This window comes from Podarcis vaucheri, assembly GCF_965113315.1.
Source record: "Podarcis vaucheri genome assembly, chromosome: 14".
Taxonomy (NCBI): domain Eukaryota; kingdom Metazoa; phylum Chordata; class Lepidosauria; order Squamata; family Lacertidae; genus Podarcis; species Podarcis vaucheri.
Genome location: NC_138752.1, coordinates 7,342,788 through 7,361,699, shown reverse-complemented (window position 1 = coordinate 7,361,699; position 18,912 = coordinate 7,342,788). Strand labels below are relative to the sequence as shown.

General features: G+C 48.4%; 1 long non-coding RNA gene across 1 annotated transcript; it reads right to left on the bottom strand.

Annotated features, from left to right (window-relative positions):
• Positions 1-4,155: 4,155 nt before the first annotated feature.
• LOC309518624 lies at positions 4,156-17,020 on the bottom strand. The gene is made up of 2 exons (XR_014213567.1): positions 16,228-17,020; positions 4,156-4,433 (listed from the first exon to the last, which is right to left on the bottom strand). It is a non-coding gene; the product is annotated as an uncharacterized lncRNA (long non-coding RNA).
• Between the last annotated feature and the right edge of the window lie 1,892 nt (positions 17,021-18,912).

Here is an 18,912-nt window from a genome sequence, read left to right as displayed (position 1 = left end):
AGGCTCCTTCCACATTGGTCTGTGGGGCACTTTGAGGCACCATCAGCTTATCATCAGGACTTCAATGTGCCAAGCAAGGATTTGCAAAGAACAATGCGCTGAAGCCCAACCACCAAGCAGCGGATCATCAACACTTCAGAAGTCCGTCTTAGTCCAACCCAGCCACCCGTTTAGATGATACTGGTAGATGGGTGCAACTGGCAGATGGGTGCAATTTCACCAAAATGGCTTAGTCTGCTAAATAGAATCCTGGTGGACTGGAGGTCACTCACCCCTGCTGTAAGTCATTGACAAAACAACCAGTCACTAAAACTCACTTCCAGGGGACTGACTGTCTGTTGTTGGCTCTCTGCTGACAGAAGATAATTATGTTGTGACCGATAGTACAGTGGTACCTCGGGTTAAGACCTTAATTCGTTCTGGAGGTTCGTTCTTAATCTGAAACTGTTCTTAACTTGAGGTACCACTTTAGCTAATGGGGCCTCCCACTGCCGCCGCACGATTTCTGTTCTCATCCTGAAGCAAAGTTCTTAACTCTAGGTACTATCTCTGGGTTAGCAGAGTCTGTAACCTGAAGCATCTGTAACCTGAAGTGTCTGTAACCCGAGGTACCACTGTCATCAGACTGAAGGTCTGATTATCAAATCACTCTGAGATAAAGAGTGATTGAGGGAGTAACTTCAAATGCTCTGATCAAAGCCATTTTCTGCTGTTGGCATCTGGGGCTTAGACAAGGAGCTAAAATGAGCTAGCATGTTGAGGAACCAACATCAAGTCCAAACATCATGTAAGAACCCTTCATGGGTATAAGATCTGCATCCTCTCTTTCTTAAACATTTTTGGGACAAGATAATCTGTATCTTATGAGAGATTTTTCTGTCTGCTGGTGCAAGTTTTCCTACTGGGGAAATTTCAAGAGCTGATTTCTGTCTTTAAAAAGAAGAGAAGAAAAACTGGCTGTTCAAGTGTCCAAGGCAGAGCAAAAAGCTTAATTTATGGTTGACAATAAACAAATGGGGGAATTCCTCGTGTGAAAAATCTTTCTTTTTCTTCTTTAAAAATTTTTTTTTGATAGGAAACTGAAAGTAAACCAGCCATTATTTCCTCTGGGAAAAGAATCTTGTTGTGACTGTGTTCTTAATGTGGAAATCTTAAGGTATAGTTGAGAGACTGAGTTATTAACAGCATGAAAAAATCCTGTATGGCAATTCTTTGGATCTCCCAGTGACTGTTGGTATTGTTTGGCAGTAGATGGCTGAATAATTAAAAATGATCAGATCAACATTTGATGAAAGGGGGAAAGAAAATGAATCAGAAAGATATGAAATGAAAAACAGAAGTGGAGATGATGTAGAGGCTTCAGGCAAAATGGGTGAAAAGCTCGCAGCACAGGATGATGAAACAGCAAAATTGGAGAAAGCAAATGGTGAAATGGAAATGCCTTTCATACAAGGGCTTGGAGGAGAAGGGAGGATGGAGAATCATCTGGATTTGGCATTGATGGAGCTGAGAGAGAGAAAATGGAAATACAACAGTAAATAGAAATACTGAACTGGGTGTGAAGTAAAGCATATATACAAAGAGAATTATGGAATATTATTTTAATATGTGATCACGGTGGAGAGATTTTAACATGGACACAGATGGAAGAATTTATTATTACTTGAAATGGAAACATGGCGGTGGGAATTACTGGAAGTAAAGTTGACATTAAAGAAAAAACACAGCAGACATTTATTAATAATAAAATAATTTGGGAATGCCTCTTAAACTTTTCATGGGTAAATGAAATGAATTTTTCTGGCCTTTGGCTGAGACACAAGGGATTGTTATTGCTTCCTGAAGCCAAAGTTTGCTCCTCTTGCACAGGTCTCCAGGACAATTTTGAAAAAGGATGCAACCAGCAAAATGTGGATTCTGGTGCCAGCTGACCATGACCAAATGGAAACCAAGAGGGTGGAATTCAAAAAAGTGATGGCGCACTAGTCATTCAGGCAACAGCTAGAAAGATGAAAAAAATTAAAATAAGCACATGTCACTTTCGAGGCAGTGTAAAATTTTGCAGAGAAATAAATGAAAGAGTGTCCTCCAGAGCAAAAGAAATACTGTCTTCAAATAAAATCAACCAAGTGACATTTTAAGGCCTCCTCTTGGCTTCCCCAGGGCTTAGAGCAAAGCGCCTGATTTATGGCTCCTCTTTCAGGCATTTGCTAGAAATGGATTTCTCTTGTTCAGCGCTTGCTGTAGAAGATAGAAAACAACTATTGATTTCTGAGATTGAAAAAAAATGGCAGAGTTGCTTATACATAATAAATGTGGTTGGATGCAAGCTGCCGTGCCTGGATCTGGCCATGGTGCTGAGCAACACACCACCAGCACAGACATCATTTCACTTTCCAGGAACAGATTTCTTCTTGTCCTGGGAAGCTCCCCCCCCCCCCCCACTTTCTAACCTGAGGTCAGCCGCTGTTCTGTTCCTCCTTCCCAGGAGACCTGGGCTCAGCCTGGGACCACCCAAAAGAGCCTCCTATTTGGTCAACACTCAGTGCACCTGAGAAGAAACCACTGTTTGGCATCTCAGGAGCAGTGATTTTGAAACCTCCCTCACCAAAGGCAGAAAAGGAAGGTGAGTGTTTGGGTTAGCCACACTTTTTCCTCAAATGACTGAAATGTGAGGAAATGTAGAGATGCATGCACTTCCCGCCCCACCCCACCCCCCAAAGAAGTTTACGAAAGGGGATAAATGTTTGTTTCAGCCAATGCAAGACAGAGCAGGGGGGAGATGGGGGGGTAGACAGTGTCGCCTTGACTCAGCTTCAGCAAGGCTTTTGAACCACTTTGGGCATTATAGGGAAATGCTAAACAACTTGGCATATAATATCTCATTGATTTCTTAGTAATGGAGTCTCTCCACTCTGTTCTTACCTTTGTGCCTTTTCCTTGCTAAAGGAGCTGTTGGTATTATGAGACTGGCTGGATTTGTTCCCTTAGTGCTTGAGATGGGGGTGGGACCATGGAAACAACCGCTGAATCATTCCCTTAGCTGTGCAGGATACGCACCTTGGCTGCCCTGGCCAGATTGACGAGTCCCAGGAGCCTCCTGAGCAAGGCACTCAACGTGCGCACATGGTCGGCCTTTCCTCCGTCATTGTGCTCCATTGCACCACCCGGGATCCCTCTGGACTGTAATGATGTGAAGACTCTTAATGCAGTCTTCCATTCAAACAAGGCATGTTTGAATCATTCTTCATATTTCTAAATGTCTTATTAGGTCATTTCCCCCAAACCCTATGTATAAAAGTCTCATCAGGTCGTATTTTGGAAATAATACAACCGTAATGAGGTCCCACAGTGGGCCTGAATCACAACAGCACTTCTGCGGGATTTGCAGCTGACTCACCTGAATGAAGGCATCTTCCCACCTTCCTGTTGCCCATTCAAGAGTGCGCCCCACCCAAAGGAGGCATGACTCATCCACAAGCTGTTCCAGGCTGCCCTTCTGCAGCGGAGGGTCCTGGCTTGGCCTCAGCACCTACAAACCAGCTGCTTCCAGGGTGTGTATGGCTCCATTCCTTGTAGAAGGGCCTTCTTGGCACGAGCTTTACAGTCAGAAGGGGTCTCCAGGCAAGGCTGGGAAACGACTCCTGCCCGAAGTCTTGGAGAGCCACTGCCAGTCAGTGTTGGCAGTACTGGGCTGGATGGGCAAATGAGACGATTGTGGGGTTTGCAGCCAAAATTGTGAATGCATGTTTTGCTAGACAAGCACAGGACTAGTACACAGAGAGTTCTTGAACTTCCTAGAGAGGACCTTCTATGTATGCTCACTTCCTTTACCTCCTCTGGACTCTGTAAGAAAGGAGATATTTCCTTTTGCTTGTGAGGAGACTCTGGCTTTCCACCATGCCTCCAAGCTGAACAGGCATGCATGGCTAAGGCTCCTGCTTTCAGCCATATTAACCAAGACTACTAACTTTTATTTTACTGTAACTCCTAAGTATTTTTCTGCACACCACTTTGCTTTATTTGCTGCTGCGTTGAAAGGTAAGTAACCCCTTTTTCTGTTTATCTTACTAAAAACATATGGTTTCATTCTCTGCAAAGGGAGTGAAGAGGAGGGGAGGTCAACAGACCACAAACAGAAGGGATACAAAGGTATAAATGCCTAATTCATAAACTTTAACAAGCTGCAAAACGTTTAAGTGTTTTCACTCTGCTAAAAAGGGCAGTTCACAACCCTCCTGGTCACCAAGATGGAGAGCAGGAGGGTTGTGCTGCTTTGCCCAGCTGTGAGCCTTCTGCACTCTGCACTGATGAGTCTTGGCTCTGGAAGGATTATGGTGCTTCCTTGGCGCTTGGCACAATCTGGATTTCAATGTCATGGAACAGTTCAGTTCAGGATGACCCACTGCCAGCGAACAGCTCCAGCAATGCTGCTTAAAAATGGAGAGAGAAAGAGAAATTTGGGTGAGGCTTGGAGAGGGAAAACATGAGCGGTTTATCTCCCCCTTCAACAGCCTTCTCTCCCCTGCTTTCTTGGGAGGACAGGGAAGGAGAGATGCTGGGTCGCCTTCCTTTTAGTTGAGCCCACAGGTCTGTGTTTTTGCAAGGGGGTGCATTTTGTTTTGCTTGCCTGGGCATGCAAAGGCGCCACTGAGGCAGAGTCTGACTTCCTACAGTCACTCCTGGCAGAAGAACAGTCTTGTTTCTGTCTGGGTCAAGAAAAGCTTTAGAATGCCCTTCTCTAACATTCAAAACATCACTTAAGAAAACCGGGCAAAGTTTTTGCTGACATTTATTAATCCTGCAGAGTTGAGGAGATGCTAAGTTAAGGCTTGGCTCACCAGGTGACAGAGAACATTTTGCCCAGAGGCAGCAATTACATTCCAGGAGTAGTGTCAGGATCACTTAGTTCTGAGGGGAGACCAAGATCTGAAAATCAGTGCAAAGTTCTTCCTGAGGAATATTCAAAGGCACAAGCAAGGGGAGAGTTTGAGCTGAACCACCTGTGGCAACAAAGGGGCAAGGCCATGGTCTATGTCCTTTTTCATACGAAGGTGGTGTTACCTCGAAGGCTTTTTTAAATAGTTTTTTCCTTACAGGCTTGTTAGTTGGGGCTCCTGGTGGAGTTATGGAGCAGAAGGGATTAGTGTTTGTTTATTTATTTATTTGTTTGTTGGCTTGCTTGCTTGAGAGGCCAGGAAGAAAGGCCGCCTCCACCACCTTTTCAAATGGCAAGCTCCCACATTCAGCCTGCCTCTTGCGCAGCCCTCGTGAGCAAGCAGACTGGAACATGTCATGCTTCAAATAATCACTTTAGCTTCAGCCAGGGAGGGAGGCACCTATGATCGGATATGCTCTTTTTCTAAATTGCTTTCTCTTCCATCTGCTCTTATGAACCACAAGGGGCATATTGTGCAGTCGGGATGCAGCCTCTCCCACAGAAGCTGCGTGGTGATTTTTGCAGTGGGACTGGCATCGTCAAACAGGCGTTACAAGCAGAGGGCCTACCAAGGAGCGCTGATCTACATGCCTAGAAAAAGCAGGTGGTACAGATTATTTCATGTCTCTATTTGCAATTCTATAATTTTATTATTGTTATGTATTCATTATATATTAAATTTATATCCAAGGATCACAGGGTGGTTTACAATACAAAAACACAAATTACATAACATAATAACAAACTAAACAGTAGCCCCCCCTCAATGCACACACACACACACACACACACAGTTTAAAAGGCCATAGATTGTTTGATTAGCCAGAGGCCTGGGAGAAAAGGAAAGTTTTCACCTGTCGCCTAAAGATGTGTAATGTGATACGGAGGGGGGGCATGTCTTCTTCACCTTCTTCGTTACAATATATCCATTTATTTCCAATTGTGAATGTCAAAAGGGACTAAAATCTATAAAATTCATAGAAAATCAACGTGCCAATTTGCTCAATTTCTCTAGGACCCCATGACATCTCCCCTGTCCTCCATAATCCCTCAAGCAAGGTGTCAAGACCCTAATCCTGTCAAATCGCTCTGCCAAGCCCTTCCTCCCAGCGATGCCAGGTGACAGACTATGCATACATGGACCATTGTCTTCTCAGGATGTGCTTATCTGCGCATATCTCCAGCTCTGCATATTCCCCCCTCCCTCCTCCATATGTTAATCTGGTGTAACCCAACCTCTTTTTAATGTATTCATGATGTAACTGAGATGTATTTTGCACTGTATTCTGGGACATGGAGGGAAATCTCAAAAGTTCATGTCACCCCTTTCTCGCTGTTCAATCTCGCCTTGAACCTGTTGCGCAATAAACTTGGATCTTCTGCAGTTTGCTCCTGTCTCCGGCTGAGCTCATTTTCTTCCGCAGGGACCCGCGGACCTAGTCCGACGAGCTGGGTGGCAGAGCAGCCTTGCACCCAGATTTTACCGTAACAAATGTAACCCTAAAGATGTGTAATGAAGGTGCCAGGCAGACCTCTTTGGGGAGAGCATTCCACAAACGGGGAGCCACTGCAAAAAAAGGCCTGTTCTCATGTTGCCTCCCCCTGGACCTCTTGTGGAGGAGGCACACGAAGGGCCTCAGATGATAATTGCAGGATCTGCTTCGTTCATATGGAATACCCTCCACCCAGAAGTGCCAACTTGAATAAAATATTGGGGGGGCAGGTAGGCCCCACCCTGCATAATTGATCACGTGGTACAGTGCTCACTCGCTGTTTAAATGAAAATGCCCATCAACTTTGGAGTGGCCCAGCCTCCTCAAATATTTTATGGCGTGGGGGGCAAAGGGACCTTGGCCCCTAGGAGTTGGACATTTTCATCTGAGGAATGCAAGGTGCTTCTGGCTAGTGGAAAAGCGTGGTGGCAGGAATGCATGTGCACACACACTTGTTACATGCTCAGAGGTGCTACTTCATTGTCTTCATTGCCTTGCATGTCTCCCCCATCCTGCTAGCCGCTCAAGACTCACCCACTACCGCAGCTGTCTCCAATCTGCACAGTGGCCCTTTTAAGCCCACTCCCCCATCTCTCTACCTCCTGCTCCCAGTGGTGCCCTAGTTAAGAACATCACCGCCAAGCTCGGAGCCGGATGCTATGTTGTGAGGGGCAGAGAGCCAGGATCCATGCAAATCGGATCAGAAGCACCTGCCCTGGAGAGTCCAGTCTGCCATGTGGACAGCAGAGGAGCCTCAGACCCCATGTGGCTTCTGAGATCTTTCACCGCTCTCACTCACTGTGGGGCAGTGCTGTGAGGTGGGAGCAAAGCCTTGAAATCGGGCATGCCCCAATTTCAAGTCAGAAGCCGTGGTGGCTTTACCAATTCTGCGATCTTCCCTGAAGAATCAGGGCAGTTGAGGGGTGTTTGCGGTCCTGAGCCGTTTAAGGCTCTGCGCCTCAATCTGTGCCACTGGTGGCACCAAAAGCCACATGTAAAGCCATAAACCTGAGGAATCCATGTCACACCTCAAATCTCCCAAGAGATATTGAGCAGCACCCCTCGTTTGCCTGAATTCGTAAGCAAACATACAAAGACTTCTTTATTTACTCAGGCTTTGGGCTGGTAGTTTTATAAAGTTTGTACCCTACTGGTATTAACTGCTGTTTATAACATGATATAGTGTTGTTTTGAATTGTTGTTACATATTTTTTATTTTAATCTGAGGCACCCTAGGGGTGGGCAAGTTAGAAACTTGAAATAATAAATGAATGAAATAATGAATAAAATGCTTCTGCTGCTGTTGTATAATAATAGTGATGCTGTTCCTTGTTAGGGAGCAAGGAGGTTATTTAAGAGAGGGGTGGGTGCATTGCTGCCGCTGCTCTGGATCCGTGCCTCCTTTGACACAGCTGGCCTCCCTCAGGCCTGCAGCTTTGGAACTGGGCAGCCGGGATACTCTGTGAAGAAGAGAACTTATCCTAAGGTCTCCCTCTGCTTCTCTCCATGAATTCAGAACAGGGTTCAGCACAGCAAAGGCAAGAGCGGAGGGCTTTCCATCCGACAGGGCTTGTTACTCCTGTTCTGTGTACCTGCAGATTACATTTGTAACTCAAATGTCCGTCAGTTGATGGAAAGGGTATCCAATATATCTGTTGCTGTGAGTGTTTCAATCATCCTAGCCTCTCCGTGGAGGCCTCTGAAGGGCTGTTCCTGATCAAATCAATTCCAGTGGACCTGTGGAGTGTGAAATGACAGTTCAGGAGGGCCTCTTTTGCAGACTGGAAGGTGTGAATTGGCACCTTGGAGGAGGCCTCTTCTCCCACTGTAAAGAAACTTAGAAACACACTTGAAGATGTGGCTCTTACTTTCTCCTGTTCCATTTGTAACACAAGCAGCTGTTCCTTTCAGGAGGGAGATGAATTGTAAACAATGTGCTTGATATCTGATGGCCAGGATTCCTTTGCCTGGTACCTGAAGAACCAGGTGAGGTTGTGTGGGTGAGCAAGTCTCGGAATAAAATTAGCCCTGAAGCTGTGATAGCAGGAGCAGTAAATATTGCATCTCTCACAGCTGCCCTGGGGTGGAGATGGTTCCTGCGGGTGGCGCTGTGATCTAAACCACCGAGCCTCTTGGGCTTGCCGATTGGAAGGTCGGCAATTTGAATCCCCACAACGGGGTGAGCACCCGTTGCTCTGTCCCAGCTCCTGCCAACCTAGCAGTTCAAAAGCATACCAGTGCAAGTAGATAAATAGGTACCGCTGCAGCGGGAAGGTAAACAGTGTTTACGTGTGCTCTAGTTTCCGCCACGGTGTCCCGTTGTGCCAGAAGCGGTTTATTCATGCTGGCCACATGACCCAGAAAGCTGTCTGTGGACAAACGACGGCTCCCTCGGCCTGAAAGCGAAATGAGCGCCACAACCCCATAGTCGCCTTTGATTGGACTTAACCGTCCAGGGGTCCTTTACCTTTTTACCTTAAATGCCCCAAACACACTAAAGTAATTATATTCCAAACAACCTTAATGTGATGTGCAGAAAATAGAAATCAGATGCAATATAACTGTTTCAGAACATTACATGAAGTAGAGCTTCCATCAGATGCTTTGCAGGTTCCAGGTTGCACCTACAAGTACTGGAAGAAGGAGCCATAGAATGGCTGACCTCAACACACACACAAAATTGTTGGGAAATTAAAATCCAGCTGTAACTCAGGTCAAGTAAATAGAAGCCCAGCGGAGCCTTCCCTAGCAGTTGGAGGAAATCAGGATGGATTTGATTTAAATCACTAGTCAGTAAGACTTGATTTAAATCATTTTTTTACAAAAAGACTAATTCTTGCTTGTATAAGGTTTCATTTTTGAAATAATAAATTTTCAGAGTAGTTTTTACACTTATATCAAAAATTACTGATTTGGTTATACTATTAGAAATACACAGATAATTATGACATTATTGTGAGGTTTAATAAGTTAACTGTTTATAGGGGCTTTATATCCCAATAGGCCTGGCTTTGGAGAGGCTGGCGTTCCTTTTTCCACAGGGAAGGGGGGGAGATACAGTTGGTAGGCCCAGGCTGGACAGGTTTGCAGAAAGAACAGGCTGAGGCTGAGGAGAAACAGGCCGTTGAAAGCTGGAAAGGGGGAACCAAGGACTGGAGCAGAACTTCAGGGATTCCTGTTGCAGGACTGAAGTTCCAGGTAGAAACTTTAAAAAAAATACAATTTATTAATTTTATAACAACAACAACAAAATCATCAAAAAAATTAATTTATACATCTTAATTGACTTCCCTCCACTCCCCCTTCTGGTTCCATTATTTTATACTTAATCATGCACATCTATAGTGTCTTATATTCTTAACAATCCCATTTTAAAATTTTATTCAAGTTGTTACAAGTGACTTTTAGAAGTTCAACTAATGTAAAAATCTTCATCTGATTTGTTGGCAAACAAAGTAAGCAGGTAAGCCATGGTCCTTCTGCAAGGTGTGTCTGTTGCCTGCCTTGGAAGGAACTGCAAGACCTTCCTGAAGTGAGTTTTGTCAGTTTCCTCACAGACTCCGGTTTGGTCCCTGCCAGGTGAAGCACGAAGTTAAATAGCTCCGTCTTGGCATTGTTACAGAATGTGAATTTTGAAGTCTTTCAGTAATCCAAGTTTAGCTTAGAGAGTCAGCAGGGCGAGCAGGGACTGCATGCTGCGCCTGGGACAAAGAGCCACCTCCAAAGCCCTTGCCAGCCATGGAGGTGAGGGCAGTGCCCCATGCCAGGGTTAGTACAGGGTTAGTACAGAATTAGTACTTAACCACAAGCTTCCCAGCTGACTGAGCACCACCCACCCATTCTGGGGAGGGTTGCCAGTATAATGGCTGTGAAGTCCTCTGAGCCCAAGAGTCTGGGGGTCCTTAGAGACTAACAAGTTTATTCCAGCAGACACGTTCCTGGCTGATGGACAGTCCCTGGCATCAGATGCCAACACATCCAGAGGCCAAAACACAGTGTCAGCCCACAGCGACCCTGTTTTTCTCACCCCTTTCGACCTGTCTTGTTCTCTTGTAGGTAACATAACCTGGAAGGAGAACAGAATTGAAATGTGGCGAAGAGTGAACACCTTCCTTAACACGAGTCTCATGCTACAAACCAGAGGGTGGAGTGAAGAAGAGAGATCTTGCGCACCTCCAAAGCCGTTCTGAAAACATTATCTCACTAAACTAGGAGCCTGCCACTAGCTTAAGTGGCCTGCTAATCAGTCTGACAGAGTGTTTAGAAATGTGTGTAGCTGGAAGCATCGCAGGCAGGCCGTGGGGACGCTTTGCAGGCGGCTCTTGCCTAAGAGTTTTAAAGGTAAGAGCCACATTTCACACAGAATAAATCCAAGAAAGGGTGCATCTCTGGACCTTCCATATTTCTCTTCCCCTCCTCCACCCACCATCTGATGGCGGAGGAGTGGGGGTAGAAAAGAGGCCCACCCACAGCCCTCTGGGGCAAATGGAGCTTGCGGCCCCCTTCTGCGGTTCTCCAGCTGCATTTTTTTTAACACTAAGGTTGATAAGGGAGAAACCAAGCATGTGAGCATCACAGGTTATGGTTACCAGGTGTCCCCGTTTCCCGGGGACCGTCCCCAGATTTAAAAATCTGTCCCTGGACAAAATCCATCCCCGGAATGTCCCTGGATTTCATTTAATGTCCCAGGATTTATATTTTAAGTGTTGTAGGTTTATTAGTAGGGAATGAATGTTCTGTGATTGGTTCAGCGGCATAAGACGCATCATATGGGGACTTCCAGCGAGGCAAAATGGCGGGCACCACGGCAGCGAGCAGCTCCTGAAGCCAGCCAGAGCCAACTGCACTACCAGGCTCACTCTGGGCTGCTGAGACCGCCACTGCCACTGCTGAGGGGGAACCGAGGACGCCTGGCGCGTCAACTGGGGAACCGCTTATCCACCCCCCATGACCCAAATCATGCCAGGAGCGAGAGCACTTGGCCGACTGCCCAGCAGCACTCCAGGGCCAGGAAAACCCCGGAGCTGATGCAGGGAGAAGGAGGAGAGGAGAAGGAGAGAGAAAGAGGAAGGAGAAAAAAGAGGGGAGCCCCGACCTTGCCATGCCGCTGCCGCCGCTGAGAAAGAGAGGAGAGCACCGGGAGGGCAAGGACACGTGGCCAAGCCAAGGCCCGACCCAAGTCTACTCCACGGCGGCTAGCATTCCAAGAGAGCAGGCCAGGGCCCAGAGGAAGGCTGCACAACAGAGGAGGCCACAGAAGAGAAGATACTACGTCTTAATATTTTTGAAACATATTTTTTAATAACTTTTCTCTTTTTTTAAAAAAAAGTGTTCTTTGAAAAAAATCTGGTAACCATATCACAGGTGTAACCTCAGATGTAAACTGGTGGCTGGAAGCATTTCTTTTGCTAACAGGACAGGCTTGTGGGCTCTCTGGTCAGCTGGTCTCTTGGGAGAGGCAGAGTTGTCCTGCAATGCTGGAGGTGAGTGATTGCAAAGGACTCCCGTGACACGGAGGGAAGGGAGTCAGGGCCTGAGGGGCTGGCTGGCTGGCTGGCTGGGGGCTTGCACTGCAGATCAGCTCCATAAGGACTCTGGACCTCTTCTGCAGATCAAGCCCCAAGATGGAGCAGCTGCATCATGTCCCCGGAGTGCCTTGACTCCTTTCAGCGGAGCAGCAAAAGACCAGTCCTAGGAAATCCAGTGCAGATTCATTGCACTCCTTTCTGCCAGAAGTACAATGCCTACACGTTTCCATTATAGTGTGTAGCTACTCGCTGCATCTGGGCTCTGTAATAGAATTGGTAAATGGGCAGGGTGGGGGTTGTTGGGAGCAGCTGTTGGTTTTCCTGCAGTTTCTGTGCGTCGAAATCAAGAGGGGAAGGGAGGGCAGGGCTTGGGGAAGGTTTTGCGCTACAAAGCTTCAGCCCCTGTCCAAGACCAAGCAGCGCCCCCTGCTGGCCTCTCCCCAACACAACAGCACCGCCACTTTGGGCAACTGGCAGTGGGAAGCATAGCTGGAAAGCAGCACTGAGAACATCTGTGGCCCTCCAGATGTTGGGTTTGCTGGGAGTTGGGGGGGCAGCAACAAAGCGAGATGGTGGAGAAGAACGAAAGGGAGCAATGGAGTGGAAGGGCAGACCCATAGATGTGCCTTTTTCAAAAGTAAATATTTAATTTGTCTCATGCCTCCAGAATAATTAAAGGAGGGATTATAAAGCCTCTTCCCACTTAGACGACAGAGTGAGCACATCAAAGTCTCTCTGCTTATCTAGGCATATTCTCAAGAGCAAAAGGCATTTGGGACAGTGGATGCCTTCTGCTCTTTCCAGGGAAATAGTGTTACATGGATGCTGCCCAGGTAAAAATTGTATGCTATAATATATTTTTAAATGAAACACTGATTGGATGTTTTCCAAGGAGTAGTGGGACGGGACAGAGCAACAAATCCATGCACCCACACAAGTGATCTTGGTATCTGTTATGAGCAGTGAGGCCCTTTTAATTACACCTGGATATTGGACCAAGGAGACTTGTCCAAACCTAACCTTTGCCCTGCTCTTTCCAGGCAGAGGTCCATGCTTAAAAGCTCTGTGTCTAAGGGTTGTTGTTGGTTTCTTCTTCTTCTTTTGCCCCAGGGAAAGTTCAGTTGAGGTGCTAGTTCCCTCTCTGTCTTTCCCCCACCTTGCCCAATTAGGCTCCTTCCATCCACCCTCCTCTGCGCATCCTTGTGGCTTCTGAGCCAGTGGCTTCCAGCTTCTGTTAGCTCCATGGCTTGATGACGACCAAGGGGGAATCAGGGTTCTCTTGCCTGGGCAACTTACCTGCTGTGCTGGGGTCTGAGGCAACTGTTCGCTGCTTCCAAAGAGCCTTGCTTGGCTGTGGGCTGAGGGTCTGTTCCAAGGCCGCCCCCAGGTTCTCTCTCACCTTGTCTTGGCACTCCAGCTGTATCCTGGGCCATGCACCACGAGGGAAAGGGAAATTTCCCCAATACTGTCCCCCACTCCAGTGAAAGTGCTTTCTTTCCCAAAGGAGGTGCTGGCCTGAGACCTCCCTGGGAATGAAGTCCAGCTCCTTGGGGGTTGGGGGGGGAGAGAAAGCTGTTGTTCAAGGAAATGCAGCATTGATGGATGTGAAGCAGCATCCATCTCCCTCCTGCTTTTGTTTCCAAAGGAAACAAGAGCACAATGTAAATAATAAAAGCGTTTTTATTTATTGTAGAATATGACTTAAAGATGGTGGGGGGATATGCAGGATGAACGTGATAAAAGAGGTGTGTGTTAAAAGTCCAGCAGGACCAGCAAGAAATGGTTGCTCTCTTCACCAATGACACCAGTGCAGACCAGTGCTGGGAAGAGGCCTAGCTGACCTTTGGGGGCTTCTCTGCCTGTTCTGTGAGCCCTGAGTGACAAGCCTTTCCAAGTACTAGCAGCCCCCATGGCTGCTCAGGAACAGGGCTTGGCTCTGTGGGACTTGACACCACCAGCTCCCCTCCTGACTGTTTATAAGGGATCTTAGCAGCACCCAAGGGTCTCTCTGCCTGAGCCCCTGAAGAGCTGCTGGACTTGAGCAAAACAGGAGAAGGAGGAGGGGTCCACACTGGCTCAGGACCAAGCAGCTTTGGATCCTGAGCTGAGCCAGAGGCTGCACTGGAAGCCAGAAAGATTATTTATATTTCATTATTTATGTTGAACATTTATACCCCGCTCTTGAGCCAAAAAGGTTCCCAGAGTAGCTTGCATGCCATCAAAACAGGGCAGTCCCTACCCACAGCCATACAATCTGGAAAAAGCACACAAGGGACAGGGAGAGAAGAGGAAAATAATTGAAACTCAGGGACCAGTTTAAAATCTCCTCCTCCTGGCCATTCTAACAAGGGTCATTTGGACTCGCACACAACTGTGGAAGACCCCCAAGAAGAAGTCAGTGGGCCAATTGTCCATTTGGACATGAAGCCTGGGGCAGGGCAGGGGAGGCTTCTCGGCTCCACTCCACCCTCCTGGCAAAGTACAGCAGGGCAGTCTTCCTCCAGCAGCCCTCCGTCAGGAGAAGAGGCATCCCTGGGGGGAGCGGTGGCAGTCCTTTGGATCCTGGGATGATATGCCCTAATCAGAGAGGACAGTGAGGAGAACCCTGGGAAAATCAGCGCCTGATCCCTGCTGGCTGGCAGAGCCAAAGTGGCGGCCCAGCAGCAGCAAGGCCCATGTCGAGGTCGCATTTGCATAATGGATAATCCGCAGCTTAATGAAGATCCGCTGTCAAAACATGCCATTTACACCGAGGCTCATTTGTTCCAAACATCACTCACATTTCTATTTTTACCCAGCGGCACATCTCCAGCCTCACTGCTCCTCATCCCCAAAGCCTCTGCAACGTCATCCCGGCAACTTTCTGAATGCAGGATTAGAGGAAGCCTGGAAGGAGAGGCAGCGGGGGGGGGGTGTCTTTGTGTGTGCGTTGGGCAGTGGAGGCTGAGCATTGGTAGGACAGTTGACACGCCCCCCCTCCCCACAACCTGTCAGTTTCGGATTCCACTGCATGCTCATGCCACCATCCTACCTTTGGTCCCACAATATACTTGGTGGTTTTCCTTACGACAGACTAGCCCAGCTGTTAACCCTCTGGAAATAACGGCACACACAGGCCCTGAGGTGGCACTGGGTGACAAAAAAAGGGGGGACCATGGTAGCACCAGGGAAGGACTTTGGGGCAGATGCCTGGGCCCCCACTCACCAGAATGAGCAGGTGCAGGCAGGCTGGTGGCTGCTGTGTTCTGAAGTGAGTGAGGAGACCTTGAATGAGCAAGAGAGGCCTGCAAACACCATCAAAAGTTCAGAGTCTAAAACGACCCAGCTGCACTCCACCGGAGCCAAGTGGGGCCACGCTGTACCACTTGTCTGCCCACGCAGGGGGGAGCCCGGCCAGCCAATGCAGCCCTTGGCAGGTGAATCCCCCTGTCACCTGTGGAGAGGAGCACTGGACCAGGCCATGCTGGGGTTGCCCACCCCCCAGAGGTGTTCAAATGGAGGTCCTGCGAATAAGTGCATCTATCCACACATCAGCCAGTGGGGGGAGGGGGTCCCCCTGATGCCTCAGTTGACCAATGGCCTCACTCTGGCTCTGCCACCACTTTTCATGTTGCTGCTTCTTTGGCAAAATTCGTTAGAGATTTTGCACATGCATTCTCTTTGGAAACAGCCTGTCTCAAAGCTTGAGTAACTGCATGGGGCAGAATCTGCCTCCAGAGGCTGTCAGAATTCTGGATCGTATTTGGAAGACGGCCCCAGGCCAGGACTTGGGAATTAATCTTTCTAAGGGGATGACAAGGTGGTATACAAATCAAATTATGAGCCAGCCATAAGGAATATTAAATCCAAATTTGGAAGGCAAAATAAGCGAGGACTTTTGCGGCCAGCAGCAAAGGAACCGGCTGCCAAGACGCCTCACCTCGCCAAAACAATGCTTCTTTTTCCATTTCAGATCAATATTCATTTATGTTTCAGCAGACAATAGCAAAATGTAGATGGGCAGTTAACAAACCTCACCGCCGATATTTCTGCCTAAAGCTGAGAGAGTTGGCTGAGGAGTCCATGTGAGACTTCCTTCTGCACCTTCCAGGATCTGAGCCTCTAAGGAAAGCAAGAGTCTGGTCTGTTCCCATTGGGATTAATTTCTTCCTGGGGTTTCTGCTGGGGTTTATGTGCCTAAGAAAGAAGAGCTCTCGGACTCCTAATTATAGCCACAAATTGATTTTCAGAGTCAGGCACAGAGAACCGGCACAGAGATTTCACCTACCTGACCTTTGCAGTCACAAGTAAGTGGGACAAAGGCGAGAGGCTGCTGGATGGCATCTGGGTCAACTTTTTTCTATTTCTCTCCAGCAGACCTTGATTCTCCTGCTGCAACCAGATTGCAGGAGCGAAAAACAGTGCTGTCGTTTATCCTAATCCAAGCCCCAAGAGTGAAGGCAAAGGAGAGATGGGCTTACATTGCTGGTTTAGAGCAAAAGACCGAAACGTGAGAATGGAGAGAGCCCTGGGCAGGGGACAGCCTGTTTCAAAATATGTTTCACAGCAGAGCTTCTGACACCAGAGCTGTCTCCTTTGTTGCTCCCCTGAATAATTCCCAGCCGGGCTGTTTGCTACCATAGCCTCCAGTCAGACTGGCTCCTCAGTTGGCTTCTTGGAGGGAGGGAGGGAGCACTCTGTTCTGTTCTGCCCTGTCCTGCCCACTGGAAAAGGCAAAATTCAGAACCACCCGTCTCATTTTTTTCCTCTGGGCGGAAGAGAGTTTTTAACTAGGGATGGCACCCAGGCAGGCTGACCCTTGGGAACTGCTTAGAGGGGAAAGCACCTGTAAGGCACCTTCTTCTGAGACCCCCACATCTCCCCCCTTGGCCCCTGCTCTGAAGACAGTTCATGGGAGGCAGACAAGCTTTGTGTGACCTGGGCTCCCTGTAGGATGTAGCCTCTGCTTCCTCCTGAATCCTCACAAATGACTGGAGCTTCAGGGCGTTTGCTGACGAATGCATGCAGCCGGTCCTGCTGGCCTTGGGCTAATTAGGCCTCTCCTGATTCTGCGTGCGAGTGGCAGCGGGTGCTTCTTCCTAAGGGAGCCCATCCTGGCCAGGAGGGGGAGATTCTGCTGCTGCTGCTGCTGCTGCTGCTGCTGCTGCTGCTGCCTCCTCAGGAAGAACTAGCTTCCAAAACTGCTCAAGGGAGTGAAACGTCTTTGTGTATTTGGCAACTTGTTTTGAAAAGCTGGCTGACTCACAGGGTTTGGGCAAAACCGCTTCTGGGGTCTCTGTGTCCTTGGCTGACAGCACCTTCTCCTGACACAAATACTGCTTTTGTCCAAAATGCCCCTCAGAAAACAGAGAGCAAGGAGGGTGCAGAACAGACCCTGCTGTGAGAACCAGGGCTTGCCTATGTTTCCGGGCTGGGAGAGGGACCATGAAATCCCCTGCCCCCAGGGACTCAGCTAGGAGGTTGGTCCACAACAGGGTTTTGCACAGAGCCACCTGGCAGAGGCCCTTGAGCAGCCTGCAGTCAGAATAAGCCCCGCAAGGTTGGGGAGGTAAGAGCTGCCGCTTTTGCTGGGAATGGAGGTCAGGGGGAAAGGGAGGCCTAATTTTATATGCCTACAGAATTAATAGATGCAATAGAAACATCCTTCTCTTGGGACAGAGACAGCTGCTTCTAATGCGTTTGCAACTTTATCAGATTTACTGAGCCACACTGACATACTTAATGAGTTTAAACACACACACACACACACAAATTAATTTACACAAAGATAAATTCTTACTCGCAAATTGCATTTGCCAGCTTCGTCGACTACCTAAAATGAGTTATCCGCTCCCCCAAACCCGTTTTCTTTATGCAGAAGTCACCAAATATCTCAGGGGGTGTCAAATCTTTTTCTGCCATTTCTGCTGAAAATGTAAACAGATTTGATGCAGAATCACTTTCCCTTCGTGGCTGTTTCCCTAGACTGGGTTGGTGAGGAGGAGAGAGGCTGGGTACGTGTGGAGCTGAAGTTTTCTTTCTGGAGATTCTCCAGCAAGGGAAAGAAATGGTGGTGGGTCTGCAAAAGCCCACCTCCGTTTCTCTTTTTGCATGAGCCAGGGCTAGGCAGAGGGCAATCCATCCAGTCCCCTCCTCTTGAAATCCACAGGAGATTTGCCTCTACCTACAGTGGGAGACAGATTACAAGCCAGGTTGATGCAAGTCACAAGGACTCCTCTCCCCCCCCCCCCCAAGGAGAAGCAAGTTTGGCTGGGGTTTACCTAGAGCAGCCTTCCCCATCCCTGGCCATTAAGCATGCAGGCTGAAGCTGGTGGGAGTTGTAGTCCAACAATACCTAGATGTCATGGACTGGTTGCATGCAGAAGAATGGTGGGAGGAACTGGCTGGGGAACCACCAAGAGAAGAAGCCTTGGAGCCCAGGGAGTGGAGGTGGGACAATGATGAGTGGTCAGAGGGAAAAGTAGAAGACTGGGAAGAAGTAACAGGGCTTAATGAGCTGGGAGACTCAGTGACAGAGAGGAGCCCAGAATCAGAGGTAGAAGCCAGAGCCGTCTTTCCCATACAGCTTAGTGGTTTGTTGCGCCAGGGCGTCAGCCTCTCAGGGGCACCCCAGCAAGTGGGGGAGCTGTGCGGCTTTGCTGGTGGCCTCACCTTTCCCTGCATGCCCGCCAGCAGCTCCCTGTCAAACATATGCTGGTGGGCGGGCAGCTTCCTTCCCAAGCCTCTGTGGGAGGAGAGCAATCCCTGCAGAGGCCTAAGATCGAAGCTACGCCCCACCAACTATATGGCTGGTGGGCGCGCAGCTTCCCTCCCAAGCCTCTGTGGGGATTGCTCTCCCACAGCAGCATGGGGGAGAGTTGCGCACACAGCCCCCCCCCCCATGGCTGGCAGTGCGCAGCTTCAGGGGGGCCCCCACTATCCGTGGTAATTTGGGGGCGCTGAGCGGATATTT